Source organism: Panthera onca, chromosome C2 (genome assembly GCF_046562875.1).
Source record: "Panthera onca isolate mPanOnc1 chromosome C2, mPanOnc1 haplotype 2, whole genome shotgun sequence".
NCBI classification, from domain to species: domain Eukaryota; kingdom Metazoa; phylum Chordata; class Mammalia; order Carnivora; family Felidae; genus Panthera; species Panthera onca.
In genome coordinates, this window is record NC_138347.1 from 47,824,256 (window position 1) to 47,838,596 (window position 14,341).

At 37.4% G+C, this 14,341-nt stretch overlaps 2 protein-coding genes and 1 non-coding gene across 5 annotated transcripts in view; 2 read left to right on the top strand and 1 right to left on the bottom strand.

Moving 5' to 3' along the window:
- Positions 1-14,341, top strand: part of CMSS1 (cms1 ribosomal small subunit homolog) — a 383,687-nt gene that overhangs the window by 219,461 nt on the left and 149,885 nt on the right. The gene's annotated exons all lie outside the window — the stretch shown is intronic.
- The window catches only part of FILIP1L (filamin A interacting protein 1 like), a 305,075-nt gene that overhangs the window by 213,535 nt on the left and 77,199 nt on the right, over positions 1-14,341 (bottom strand). The window lies entirely within an intron of this gene.
- On the top strand, positions 3,780-3,852 carry TRNAK-CUU (transfer RNA lysine (anticodon CUU)). The gene has a single exon. It is a non-coding gene; the product is annotated as a tRNA-Lys (tRNA).

The window sequence follows — 14,341 nt, forward strand, 5'->3', positions numbered from 1 at the left end:
CAGACAAAGTCGCTTTTAGGTTGAGGCAGCACTGTAAGGTTTATATTTATATGATCTCTTTCACAAACCATATGTGCTGACTTTTCTAGTATCAAGTTGGAAAGATTTTTTTAATCACTTTCCTTATCTTGCCCCATCCGTCCAGTGCTTACCTCTTGCCTCACCCCCTTTCAGAAAATATTTGATGTTGTTTAGAGTCAAAATACACCTACAACTGGGCAGTTAAAAATAAAATCAAAACCATTAGGATGAATATGAAAGAAGGGGGGAAATGCTATACTTAAATCCCTGACGTAAAAAGTTTTGTTATTATTGAACATTGCATTTAACTGAGCTCCTTACAGACAACAGAAAAGATATTTGGGTATACATTATTTTTATTTGCTGAAGGGAAACAGATCTTCTACAGGGATAATATTACCAAGCACTTTATTCTAAGCCAATGAGCCTTATGTAAGTGAAGCTGAATAACCACCTAGAGCAAGGTAATTGTTCACACATTAGATCTGGAGAAACCTTACTATAGTCCAATTCCATTCTTGGTTGATGGGGAACAGAAGCCCAGAGAAAAGAAGTAATTTGCCAGTCACCGATCTTGCTGGTGATACCACCAGCCTGGAGCCAGTGTCCCTTGGTACCGACTTAGATCTCAGAGCACCCTTGTTTACAGATCATGGGTATAGAGAGAAATGGTGCTGGACTCGATATGGTCCAGGTGCCATACGTCACTATTGGGCAGTGGGGACACAGACTGTCAAGTGAGTGGGATTTAGACCTGATGAAGTCAGAATATGCAGAAGGGGGTTTTCTTCTAGGGTTTCTCTTTTCACTGAGAAGGAGGACAGAGGGTGGACCTCTGTCTCAGGTTGTTGTCAAATCACTATGGAGGGAAAAACTAGAATAATAGGTGCCCTTATTATACTCGTTTAGAAACAAATACTTTGTCAAAACCCTCCTTTCTTTAGTCAGAATTTATGGGTATGTGTATGTTGTATTGTAAGACAGTGAATTTATGAGAGAACTTTGGGCAGGGGTCTTAAACTCAAGCTGCCCTATGGCAATCAGGCAGCAGTGATAGACAGCTGTCTACTACCTAAAAGGCCAGGTATAAGACAGCAGGGAGAGCGCTCCAAAGGGCCAGTGTCCTATCTCCAGGGGGAAGCTGCTTCCCATCTCCAGCTGATTTTTGTCTTGTGAAAAATACAAGTATACATTTGACCATATCTTCTAGTGTTTTAGGAGAAGCTGGAAGTCTCGGTTATTAAGTCTCCTGATTTTAAATGTTAGCAACTTCTTTCTTACACGTGAAACTATAAACCTTGGAGTTGCCCTTGACTGATCTCTTCCTTTCAAAACCTACATCTAGTCCATCTGGAAATCCTTTTGGATCTACCCTCCATATATATTCATATATATTCAGAATCTGATCACTTTTTACAGATCTCTTTTGTGCTACTATAGCCCAAACCACTGTTCTCTCTCTCCAGGATTGCTGCAGTAGCTTCCCAGTTGGTCTCCCTTCCATGCTTTCTCTCCTGCAGTCAGAGGGATATTATTGAAGCATAAGCCAGTTCGTGTTGCTCCTCTTTTCATAACCCTCCAAAGGCTTCCCATCTCACTCAGCAAAGTCCAAAGTCTTCCCAATGTCCCATAAAGGCCCTCTGACCTCATCTCTGCAGCCACAGTGGCCTCCTGTCTGTTCCTTGGATTCACCTGTTCATTTCTTCATCATGACGCTTGCCTTTGCTCTTCCCTTGCTAGGAATGATCTTTCTCAGGTATCTCTAAGACCCAATCACCCCCTTCAACCCCTTGCTCAAATGTCATCTTCTCCATGAGGCCTTCCTTAGCCACACTATCTAAGCTGGTAGCCATACACACATGCATACACTACCCTTCCTCTGCCCTTCTCGACTTTGTTTTCTGTTCACCACATACCAAAATCTTATATGCTACATATTTTTCTTGTTTGCTACCTATCTTCCACATTATAATATAGGTTCCAAATGTTTTTGTATATTTCTTCATTGCTGTATATACTTAGAATCTAGAAATGTGCCTCACACATAGTAGGTGCTCAATAAATACTTAATAAATAAATCATTAAAAAAAAAAACAATTTTTCAACTTTGGACTGAACAGAACTCTTCAATGGGCCAAATCCATCCTATACCCTCTTTGACCTAGGGTCAAAAAGAAGAGTAAGCACCTCCCCAGCTGTACCTAGCAGCTTGGAGACAAGCACGTGGCTGCATCATTACACCTGCCCTGCTCAGGAAACCATTGAAGAACTCTTCCACTCCACTCCTACACACTGGCTCCTTCTACTTCACTCTGCTGAACTTTAGTGTATGCTTATTGTTTTATGCCACAACACAGTTTTTCCAGTATATTGATGTTTTGAATATGGAAAATGTTATTTAAATTAGTTCAGCCTCCTGAGCGAACTTCTAAACCTCTGAAAAGTAGGAAACCTTTAAACAGTATGATTTGCTTTCTCCCCAACACAGGGTTTAGAGTTAGATAAGCAATGAGGAAGAGGAAGAGCATACAAGGAGAGAGAAAAGCATATGTAAAGACACTCAGGTGGAAAAAACCTGTCCACCTTGGAAAAGAGCAAGTGAAACTAGAGTAGTGAGAAAGGGGGGAAAGTGGTAGGAAAAGACGTTGGAGGGGTAAACAGGGCCAAATGTTTCAGACCAAGGTAAGGAGTTTGGATGTTATTAAAATCCAATGGAAGACTCAGGAATCATTACTATGAACTATTTGTAGTGGTAATTTTTTTCATATAATTTTTTACTCAAGTCTGACATATATACATCCTGGGGATGTTCTTCAACCAAGTCAGTCTTTTGTTAGCAGTTATTTCAGCACCCAGACTGCCTTCCTTTTGTTAAAAAAAGTGGGGGGTTAGAGGTGCTTAAATGACTGGGAAAAAACTAGTTTATTTTCATATTTAAAACTAAAATGTAAGTTTATTTTAAAATATCTTAATAAAATAACTAAATGTATTTATTTGTACAGGAAATAAGTTTTGTTTTAGTTACATAACACTACAGATTTTGGTTATGAGGACTGTTTAATAAAGTAATGTTCCCCAGGGACATTCAGTCTTTTTAATTGTATCCACTTTAGTTACATACATTAAATGCTAAATGGTCATTCATTTTACTGTTGCATTTGCAACTTTGCCAAGTTACTATCACATTGAAATGTATAGCATTTGCTTCTAAAAAAATAATTATATATACTTAGACTATACCAAAGGTACACTAATTGCAGTTTTTATGATAGGTGTAACTTGTCCTTGAGCTCATGGTTTATTCTGGCCTATGTATTCTAATCATAAAAAGGAATCAAATGTTGAGCAGTTTACTAACATTCTGTAGAAGATAGAGCAAGGCTTTTTTAGTTCAGCATACGAGAACAGTAAAACATTACTGAGATTTGCCCAGAATTGGGCAATCCAAACTGAGCCACTTAGAGGGATTTTGTAGCTTGACCTTGGCCATCTGGTGACTAAATAGGCAGATTCTGGGACATGATAATATTTGATATATGAATAGCCCAACATAATCAAGCTATAAGTAATCTGGAAAGCTGAGGTAAAGACCAAGTGTTAGGTCTAAGTTTAGAAAGTCCTGGAACATTCAGAGGCAGTACACTGTGACATAAGTGAGAATTTGTAAGAAGAAAAACTTCACAACTCTTTGCAGCTTTCTCACAACCGATTTTCAGTAGCATTAAGTGGAAATTATAGAAGTAGAGAAATTCAGGGACACCTGGCTGGCTCAGTTGGGAGAGCATGAGACTCTTGATCTCAGGGCTATGAGTTCAAGTCCCATGTTGGGTGTGAAAATTACTTAAAAATAAAATCTTAAAAAAAAAGAAGGAGGAGGAGGAGGAGGAGGAGAAGAAGAAAAGTCAGAACTGGAAAGGACCGTAGAGACCCTATTTTACAGATGAGGAAACTGAGCCCAGAGGATACCAAAGACTTTTTCAATGTCACACAACTAGAATTAATGTAGGACTGAGTTGGGATTTGGAACTCCTATTTTCTAGCTAAATATTCTTTTCCATACTTTCTTGGGCATTTTTTTGACTGTAGTCATTGGAGTTGTACCACAATGGAGTAAGCTGGCCTGGGTGAAGAAGGGAGCTCTCTGCCACCAGAAATGAGTGAGTGACCAGGCAAAAGCTGTACAATGGCTACCTGACATGCATGCTGATTTTCCATGAAGGAAACTTGTACTCAAGAGTTCTCTAAGGGTTTTACCAGCTCTAATTTTAATGAGTTTGGATGCCTTTCATTACAGTTGTAATCAGCTATTTGTCCTCTCTACTTACAAAAATTACTGTTCACTCTCATTCATGCATGTGTTATCCACTCTAGTCTTTTCTCAGAACCTGTTTTCCCTCTGAGAACACCTGTTCCAAAGGTGCATTAGTAATTCAGTATGACCAAAAAGCAGGCCAAGACTCCAAGCTCTGTTCACCTCTTAGAATGATGAGTAATCATTGTACCCATAGGCAATTTAACCTTCTACACTAGACAGAAACCCAATAACTAGTCTTCCATGACCACACAAATACAAATTAGCTACATAGTGAAAGGGAGATCCATGATATCGAAATCAGTCAGCTTTCCTACTATACAGCAAGGACTCGGAATGTTAAAAGTATTTGGTTAATCTGCAACCCAGTAAGGGCTAAATTATTTTTAATGTAAATCATGATAAAATTTCTTTACTGTGCAATTATATATAGCCTATTGTTAGCTGAGAAATGAGAATTTATAGGTTAGTATTACATTATTAAATGCATGAGATAGTAACTCTAATTAGACATGTATTTGCTGCAATACTGGTATGGCTCAGTCAGTTAAGCGTCCAACTCTCAATTTCAGCTCAGGTCATGATCCCAGGGTTGTTGGATCTATCAAGCCCTGCATCAGGCTCTGCCTGAACATGGAACCTGCTTAAGATTCTCTCTCTTGTGGCACCTGGGTAGCTCAGTCAGTTAAGCATCTGACTCTTAATTTTGGCTCAGGTCACGATCTCACAGTTTGGTTTGTGATACTGAGCCCCAAGACAGACTCCGTGCTGAAAGCATGGAGCCTTCTTGGTATTCTCTCTCTTTCCCTGTCTCTTTGCCTCTCCCTTGCTCACTCGTGCTGTCATTCTCTCTCTCAAAATAAATCAATTAATTTAAAAAAAGAAAAAAAAGATTCTCTCTCCCCTTGCCCCTCTCCCATGTTCATGGGCTGTCTCTCTCTCTCTCTAAAAAAAAAAAGAAAGAAAGAAAGAAACTTATTTGCCAACTGGTAATATCTGTGTGCATAGAAAATCTCTGCATACTACTGTATTTTGAAAATTATCTCTTGGTCCATCCCATCTCCACCCATTGTCCAATTTTAGAGCTTATTTTTTTCTGCTATAATTTAAAAGGTAATGTACCAGACAAAAAAACAGTTTTAAACTATGTGCTTAACAGTCATATTTATAATAGGGAATTTCCAGAAAACAAGTGATTCAGTCTCATATGCCTTAAGGTACCCCATTTCTCCAGTGGAGACTAGGATGAATTATTTATTATAGTAGATATGTGGTCACACTGGGGACCCATCTCCAAAGGTTAAAACTGGGTTTCACACTTCATCCTGAAGTCCTATGGGAAAGTTTCCAGTATCCTCATTCCCCTCGTTTGCACTGGCCCTGGATTGATTTGGGACGTGGAGTAAGGGCGGAGATGGCAGGAGGGTTTCATGTATTATAATAGTGATCCAGTTAAGGCAGTGAAGGAGCCTTTTTTTCAAACATGAAGGAAACTGAAAGCCCAACAAGAGAGAAGCCACGTTACAGGACTAGAACCAACATAAAAACAAAACCTGAGACCCACTTCTCCTATATCCTGTGTGAATTAACTTTCTTTTATGGTCTCATTCCACCCCTACTGAAAAGCCAAACTGGGTTCTTTCCTTTCCAAAGCTGGCTCGATAGAGAGATTAGGCAGTGTATCTTTTGTGTATTTGCCTTATTTTATCCTAAGAGAAAGACCCCCTAGGACAGTGTTGACAAACTTCTGTAAAAGGTCAGATAGTAAATATTTTAGGCTTTGCCAGCCTTGCGGTCTCTATAGCAGCTAGTCAGCTCTATCATTATAACACAAAAGCAGCCATAGGAAATACATGAACAAATGAACAGGGCTGTGTTCTCATAAAACTATGAGCACTGAAATTTAAATTTTATTTCTCATGTATCATGAAAAATTACTCTAATTTTTATTTTTTTTCCCAACTCTTTAAAAATGTAAAAATAATTCTCATGGGCTATACAAAAATAGACTGTAGACCACATTTTGACCCACTGGCCATAGTGTGCTAACCCCTGCCCTAGAGGAATAAATCTGAGAAGACCATAGGTGTTAAAACGTGAAGACACAGAATATGATACCTGAGGACAGATGATTTAAATGTGGTAGGGGAAATGACTGATGGGTATGTGTATGCAGGGAGAGTAGATGGATGATGCCCTGACTCTTGATTCTATTTTAGGTAAGCTGAGTTGGTACTAGGTCAAATTCCACATTCTCTATTTTGATTTACTGTCCTAAAATTTATGAAAGGCAGGTTTTAGCTGGCCTTTGAGAAGAAAAGCAAAAATTAGAAAAGGACATGTGACTTGGAGTTTCCCATATGGTATGCAGAACCAATAGGACATTTTATTAGTAATGGCAGCTGGTGGTTTTCGTTATCAGTGAATCATTGAGAAGCTTGTCTGAATCAGGGAGGAGGCAGTTAGCCATATTCCTCCTTAGCACAAACTATTTCATGTCGTTGTAAAGCTCTCATAGAATATGTCTTCTGCGTGGTGAAAGAACCCATAAAAATCTGTTTTTAAGACATAAAAGCTATATTGGTAAAATTTTTAAACTCCCATAAACTCAAAATCATAAAGGGCCATTTATTAAAACAGTGTGAATGATTTACATGCAGTTGAATAAAGCTTTTGTTGTTTCGTAGGTCAACTCACCTATAATAATTGCATAACTGGTAGTGTGGTTACTTATAACAAAGGAGTCTTAATTATTATGATAATGATAATATAATAAACATTTTTTGAACAGCCACTATCTGCTGCCACCTAACATCTATAATCCCATTCATTCCCACAGCAGCCCTGCAAGGTCGCTATTATTCTCCTTGAAGATGATATTGAGGCCTAGTCACATACACACAAAGTAGCAGGGCCAAACCTATGTCTCCCTGACATGAAAGTTTATGCTGTCTCCACTGTACCATTGCCATGGTAAGAAATGTTAGCAAAACAAAACAAAACCGAATTTGGAAAACCCATCCTCAAGTATGTTGCTGACTATCCATACTTTATGTTCATTTTACTCTGTGTGGTTATTGTACAGTAACAGAATAATTTCAGTACCCTAAAACCGTGAAAACTCACACCAATTGTGTCTTTTAATATTTGCGGTTTGTGTGTCCATTCATTGCTTGCAGTTTCTAGGCAGCCTGCAGCCTTGAACTATTCGCTGTCTGAACTTGCCCTCAAAGAATTGTTCCTCCCGCCCTACCTCTATCAAGTGACAACCAATGAAAAACCCACAAGTACAGCAGCTGCAGCTCTGGAAAGCTTCCATCAAAACCCTCATTCCCACATCCCCTTTGAAAATCACAGAGCTTGCTGTTATCTGCTTGAAGGTCATGACTAATACTTGTAAAACTTCCACAGCAAACACTGTCTACAAGACCTAAATTCCTAAGTTGAGCTCTAATGGTAACTTACCTACACCAAAACCTTTACTGCCCCTCAGCTGCCCTACCCTAAATTCTTACCCCATAATATAGAAAGCAAATATTAGGATAGGAGCATTCTAAATAGTCCACAGGAAAACTGGAAAGCTTAATGAATTTCAGAAAGTGCCTCTTTGACAGATCAGAATTAAATGAAAATCCCTGATATATTGAGAATTATGAGGTGACTTAGCCCTGTTCTTATCCATCTAAATTTTATTCTTTCCATGAATTGCTTTTAGGATTCAGAAGTCAAGTATGCAATATACCTGTCTCAGAGGAAGCAATTTCATTTTTTTCTAAATGTGGGAATGTAGTGCAAAAGTAGCTGTTTTATGTGTGACCGAATGATAACCAAAATCCAGTTTTTAGCAGCCTTTTCAGATGTGAATCATGTTACTTAATCCAGATCTTTGAAACCACAAACAGGCACAAAGTATGGATGTTTGATTGAAGAAATATGGTGGCTATTATTCACCCTGCCATGCTTTCTTTTGCTTACATTAATGACTCATTAATACATTTTAAGAAAAAAGTAAATTTGCATCATCATCCAGTGAAATTGGCAAGACTGGATGCTCGTGATTACAGACACAAGGCTCCATCAAGAGATAATTTCCTGGTGGTCACAACATTGATTTTTTTTTTTTTTTTTTTACTGTCCCACCAGTATGTCCAGGAACTCAGAAAAAAGGCTGCAGCCAAAAGACAAATATGTGCTAATGCACCACTTCTTGTCTGGAGAAAATATATGCACATGGCAGCAGGAAGAAGTTATTTGGTCTGTTATTTATTTATAATGTACAGGCTGCAGAATGTTAGCATTCTGATTGTGCCCAGATGTAATAGAAAAGAATTCACTAGCATTTTCACACTAGCATTAGTAAGGAATGCACCTTTGGAATCAACATTAGTTAAAAGGTTGTCATTTATATCCAGTAATCCCAAAGATTCTTTCTGGTGCCTAAATTATGGAAACAATTATTTGGGGCCTTAAATCCCATCTAAATTGACCGCTTTTGGTCACTTTAGCATATTTCCTTATCAGTAAAACTGAGCAGACACATGCTTTTTAAACATGACAGAAAATATCTACTACTTAGGTAAGATAGTGAGCTCAGATGTATGGTGGGGAAACCCTCATAATTCAAAAAAGACTTTCTTAAAATACTGTTGATAAAGAATATCAGTGTCAGTTTTCCTAATGAGAAGGAGGGGCATGCTTTATAAGCCAAGACTTTCTATTAAATAAACAGCCTCAGGAGAATGTCCATTGTCATCTGTGAGTAGTGTGTGCATGTAAATATATCTGTCTGAAGTGGGGTTTTTCCCCCAAAGTAGGATATCTCAATGACTGCAGCTTTGTACTTTGCCATTTTTTTATTGTGACTGTCAGTTATTTAAGTATCAGAAAGCAACTTCAGCTGTTGAGGAAAGTCATCTTCATATATTTCTTAAGCAAAATACTGGGGTTTGTCTTTGTCCAAGAAGCTTTAAGGCCTATTTATCTTATTTAACTTTTTAGGAGTTGTTCTGATATCATAAGTGTATATTCAGAATGACTATCCAGATTTGTGTGTGTGTCTCAAGTTAGTGCTTCTAAGATGATTAGATTAGTGGTGTGGCAGTTAAAGCCATGGATATTTTCAAGTCCCTTAGACAAAATGTATTGAAAAATTAAATTCATAAATAAATGAGCATTCTATAAGCATTTTTTTTCTTAAATTTTAAATGAAGAGGCATTCACATGAACCTTATACAACCCTCTGGTTCCTGGTAATCCAAGTACCATGAGTTTTTTCCATGCCACCAAACCAATGAAGAAATTTTGCCATAGGGGAGGCAGAAACTTGTTTCATTCAGTTAAGGGAATATTTCTTGGTTGCCTTTAAATGGTTTCTTTTTTTTTTTTTCCATATCACTGTTATGTAATAGCTTTCCAAGAAAACTATTTTATAATCTCTTCTTTTCTATCCATTTTAATATTATATTTATTTCATCTATTATATCAAAATACTATAATTTCAACATGTAGTCAATTCTAGAAAACTGTTAATGACATATTATATTCTTTTTCTATTCTTTGAATTTTGCTGTGTATTTTATACTTGGAGAATATCTTTTTAAAAAAATTTTTTTAATGTTTATTTAATTTGAGAGACTGAGAGGGAGACACAGAATCCAAAGCAGGCTCCAGGCTCTGAGCTGTCAGCACAGAGCCAGACGCGGGGCTCAAACTCACAAACTGCGAGATCATGACCTGAGCCAAAGTCAGACGCTCAACCAACTAAGCCACCCAGGTGCCCCTATGCTTGGAGAATATCTTAACGTGAATCAGCAAGTGCTACTTCAAGTGCTCAATACCACATATGACCAATGACTATCCTATTAGAAGGTGCAGCTCTAGACCATGATATCTAGAAGGATATGGACCAACAGTGTTATTAACTTCCTTCAGAAAAACATGTTTATAAAACTAGAGAGATTTAAGTAAACCGGAAAATTATTCTAACAGCCATAAAGTCAGAGGAGAATTTTTATATGATCACAACATTTGTAAAGCCTCAGTTATGTTTATGGGGTTAAAGTGAATTTTTTAATTTAGGGTAACCAAATTGAAATGAAATGCCAAGGGAAGATCGTGGCCATATTCTTCAGAATAATTTTTAGTCCTTGCTCCCATATTCTAGGGATATATTGAAACCTTCCTATAAAAAGCATGGATTCTTTTCACTCAGGAGCTAAACATCTATTAATCTCTTAATCAAAATATCATGCTGAATAAATGTGAATTTGTTGGACATTTCCCCCACTCTGTTAGCTACTACAGGATGGAAAGGAATTATTGTATGTATTTCTGGGAATGACAACCTGCCCTATTCCTGTCACATGTACTTAGAACAAGGTAGCCAGAGATTGGAATTTCTTATTATATTTGGGGTCATCTGTTGGGATTCCAGAAAAAATAACTAGAAGACTGAGCTTCTAGAAACAGATTTTAGAACAGCGTAGCATTATGGTCATTAATTTTCCATTATGTCTGAGGCCAAGGGTATCTAGGAAAACCTGACATAGAACTAGAGCAGTATTCTCAAGCCACTTGTATGTGAGAATAAATTAAAATATGAACATCAACTGAAATTTCCATGTGCTTATTATGTTTAAGGAACAGATTTGAACTTTCTGCATTTATTTATTTATTTACATATGTGTGTATGTATTTTTAACCTTTCCACCCTTTCTCTCATTTCTCCCACCCTAGCCTCTAGCAACCACCACTCTGTATATATGAGCTTGTTTTGTTTTGTTTTTTTAAAATTCTACATATAAGAGAGATTATATACTATTTGTCTTTTTCTGTCTGACTGATTTCACTTAGCATAATGCCCTAGAGAAGGATCCATGTTGTCCTGATAACCATTTAAATTATCTCATTATCAGAGCGCCTGGGTGGCTCAGTCGGTTGAGTATCTGACTTTGGCTCAGGTCATGATCTCACAGTCCGTGAGTTCGAGCCCCACGTTGGGCTCTGTGCTGACAGCTCAGAGCCTGGAGCCTGCTTCGGATTCTGTGTCTCCCTGTCTCTCTGACCCTCCCCCATTCATGCTCTGTCTCTGTCTCAAAAATAAATATTTAAAAAAATTATTATTATGCAAAATTTCAAATATAGAGAAAAGTAGAGAAAAAAAGAACCCCTGTGACAGCTACCAGAGTCATCAACTCATGGCCATCTTTATTACATCTATATTCCTTTCCCCCATGGTGGATTCTTGGGAAGCAAATCCCAGATGTCATATAATTTTCAAAGATTGTCTATTATGTGATTTGAGCGTTGATGGGCTTTGAGGCTAAAATGAATAAATAAAATATGACCTTTTTTCTCAGAGATTTTATCAAATCTATCTGGGGTAATAATGTTTAGTAGTCAATATAATTATAATATAAATCAAGTGTAACATAGACCCAAATGCTAAAACACCTGAACCAGTTCTCAACATAGCAAAACCTGACATAAAAGGAATAACTTTATGATATAAGTCCCTGGGACCATTTTTATGAAGAATTTTTTAAAGCATGAAAGATTTTCTAGTTCCATTCATTACAAGGGCCTTGAAGCAATGGCACCCAGTAGCAATGAGCACATATGGCACCAAGATTTTGGCTTCTGAATCTCTTTTCCTACTAAAAGGAAACAGTACTCCTTGAACAAATGGCTGACTGACTTCAGGGCTGGTGGAGGAAAAACAAGATGAGCCTTGAAACATCTTTTCCTGCCAGCATATTATGAAGTGCTCAAAAAAATGATAGGGACATGTCAGAAGGACCCAGGAACCAGCTTGAAAGGAGTCCCACTGGCCAACTGTAGTACAATTTGAGCAACAGAGTAACTAGTAATAATAATGAAATACAACTCGTATTAAAATAAGAATCTGGGGCTCCTGGGTGGTTCAGTTGGTTAAGCTTGTGAACTTTGGCTCAGGTTCATGTGTTTGTGATCTCACGGTTTGTGGGTTCAAGCCCCATTTCAGGCTCTGTACTAACAGTGCAGGGCCTGCTTGGAATTCTCTCTCTCTCCGTTTCTCTGCCCCTCCCCAACTCATGCTTACTCTCTCAAAATAAATAAGTAAACTTTAAAAGAATAAAATAAATAAGAATCTGTGAGTGAGTTCATAGTGGCAATAAATAAATAGATTCTACATGAATAAGAAGGAAAAGCTCTTTTTACAGTAGAATGGCAATTAATGAATGAGGATGAATGCTAGATTAGAAAATCATCATTTGCAACCATTGTGGTTACATTGATTCAGGCTAGAAGTATCAATGGTTGCTAAAACTAGAAAGTGAAAGTTAGTGAGGAATAGGGTATTTATACATCTCAGAGAATTTCTCCATAGATTACTTATTAATAGCCATGGGAAATAGTCACGTTAGAGGGGAGAGGCCTGGTAGTAACACCTGAACCAAGTGATCAAAATTACCATCACCAATAATCGAACAAAATGACAGCATGTGCCTCTGATGTTATGCACTGAGAAAGACATCTGCAATATTCTTGCCCCTCAAAATGCATAATTAATTTAATATTAAGGAAATATCAGACAAACCCAAACTAAAAGATAGTGTTAAAAAATGGCAGCGTCCAGAAAAACAAAGGAAAGCTGAGGAGCTGTTTCAGATTAAAGAAAACCAGAGAGATGTAAAAACTAAATGTGTATGTCATCCTGGATCCTGAACTAGGAAATATAATGCAGAAAGAACATTATTGGGACAATTGGAAATATATGAGTTAGGTTATGGATTAAATAATAATAATGTTACTATGTAAGTTTCCTGATTTTGATCATTGCACTGCCATTAGGTAAGTGATTATCTTTGTTCTTAGGAACTATACATTGGTAATATTTAGAGACAAAAGATGTCTACAACTTAATCAGATGGTTTAGAAAAACAAATGAGGTATATATATACATATATATATGTATACGTATATATGTATATATATATACGTATACATATATATATGTATATATATATACATATATATATATAATAAAATACAAAAGTAGCAAAATTTTGACAATTGGTAAATCACTAGTGCATAGAAAAGTTTTTTTGCTGTTCTTGCAAATTTTCTCAAGTTTGAAGTTATTTCAAAATTAAATTTAAAGTAATAAGACAAAGCAAATATACACATGTGCATACACACACAATTATCTTGACTTTATTTTTTTAAGATTTTTTAAAAAAAATTTATTTATTTTTGAGAGAGAAAGAGAGCATGCAGGGCAGGGGAAGAGATGGGGAAGGGGGTTGAGAGAGAGAATCCCAAGCAGGCTCCACACTGTCAGCATGGACCCCGACGTGAGGTTAAAACTCACGAACCATCGTGAGATCATGATCTGGGCTGAAATCAAGAGTCGGACATTGAACCCACTGAGTTATCCAGGTGCCCCCACAGTTATTCTCACTTTAAATAAAGCCAGCTGAAAATATAGAAATCTGAAGGTCATACCCAAAAGTAAACTAAGGAATATAAAATTGTTTTCTCCCAACAAATCTTCATGTAAAATTATACAATTTATAAAAATTTAATAAACATTAAAACACAGTTTACCAAACCCCCATTTGTAAATTAAGGTATATCTCAATTTGCATTTGCTTTATCTCTGTCCTGGTAAGAGTCGCTGTATCCATCTGGCTTGCTTTGGGAATCTTCTCACATAGAGCTGTGTATGAGTGCATGCTTAAATGTTGTCACAGAAAATGATGGTGGTCTCCTTCAACATACAGATTAAGGCCTGTGCAGACCTGGGGCTCCACTTCAGATTTCTCTCTTCTGATTACGTGAGTAGTTTTTCAGGCCACATAAAACCAGATTTTAGGGGCGCCTGGGTGGCTCAGTCGGTTAAGCAGCCAACTTCGGCTCCAGTCATGATCTCGCGGTCCATGAGTTCGAGCCCCGCATCGGGCTCTGTGCTGACAGCTCAGAACCTGGAGCCTGTTTCAGATTCTGTATCTCCCTCTCTCAGACCCT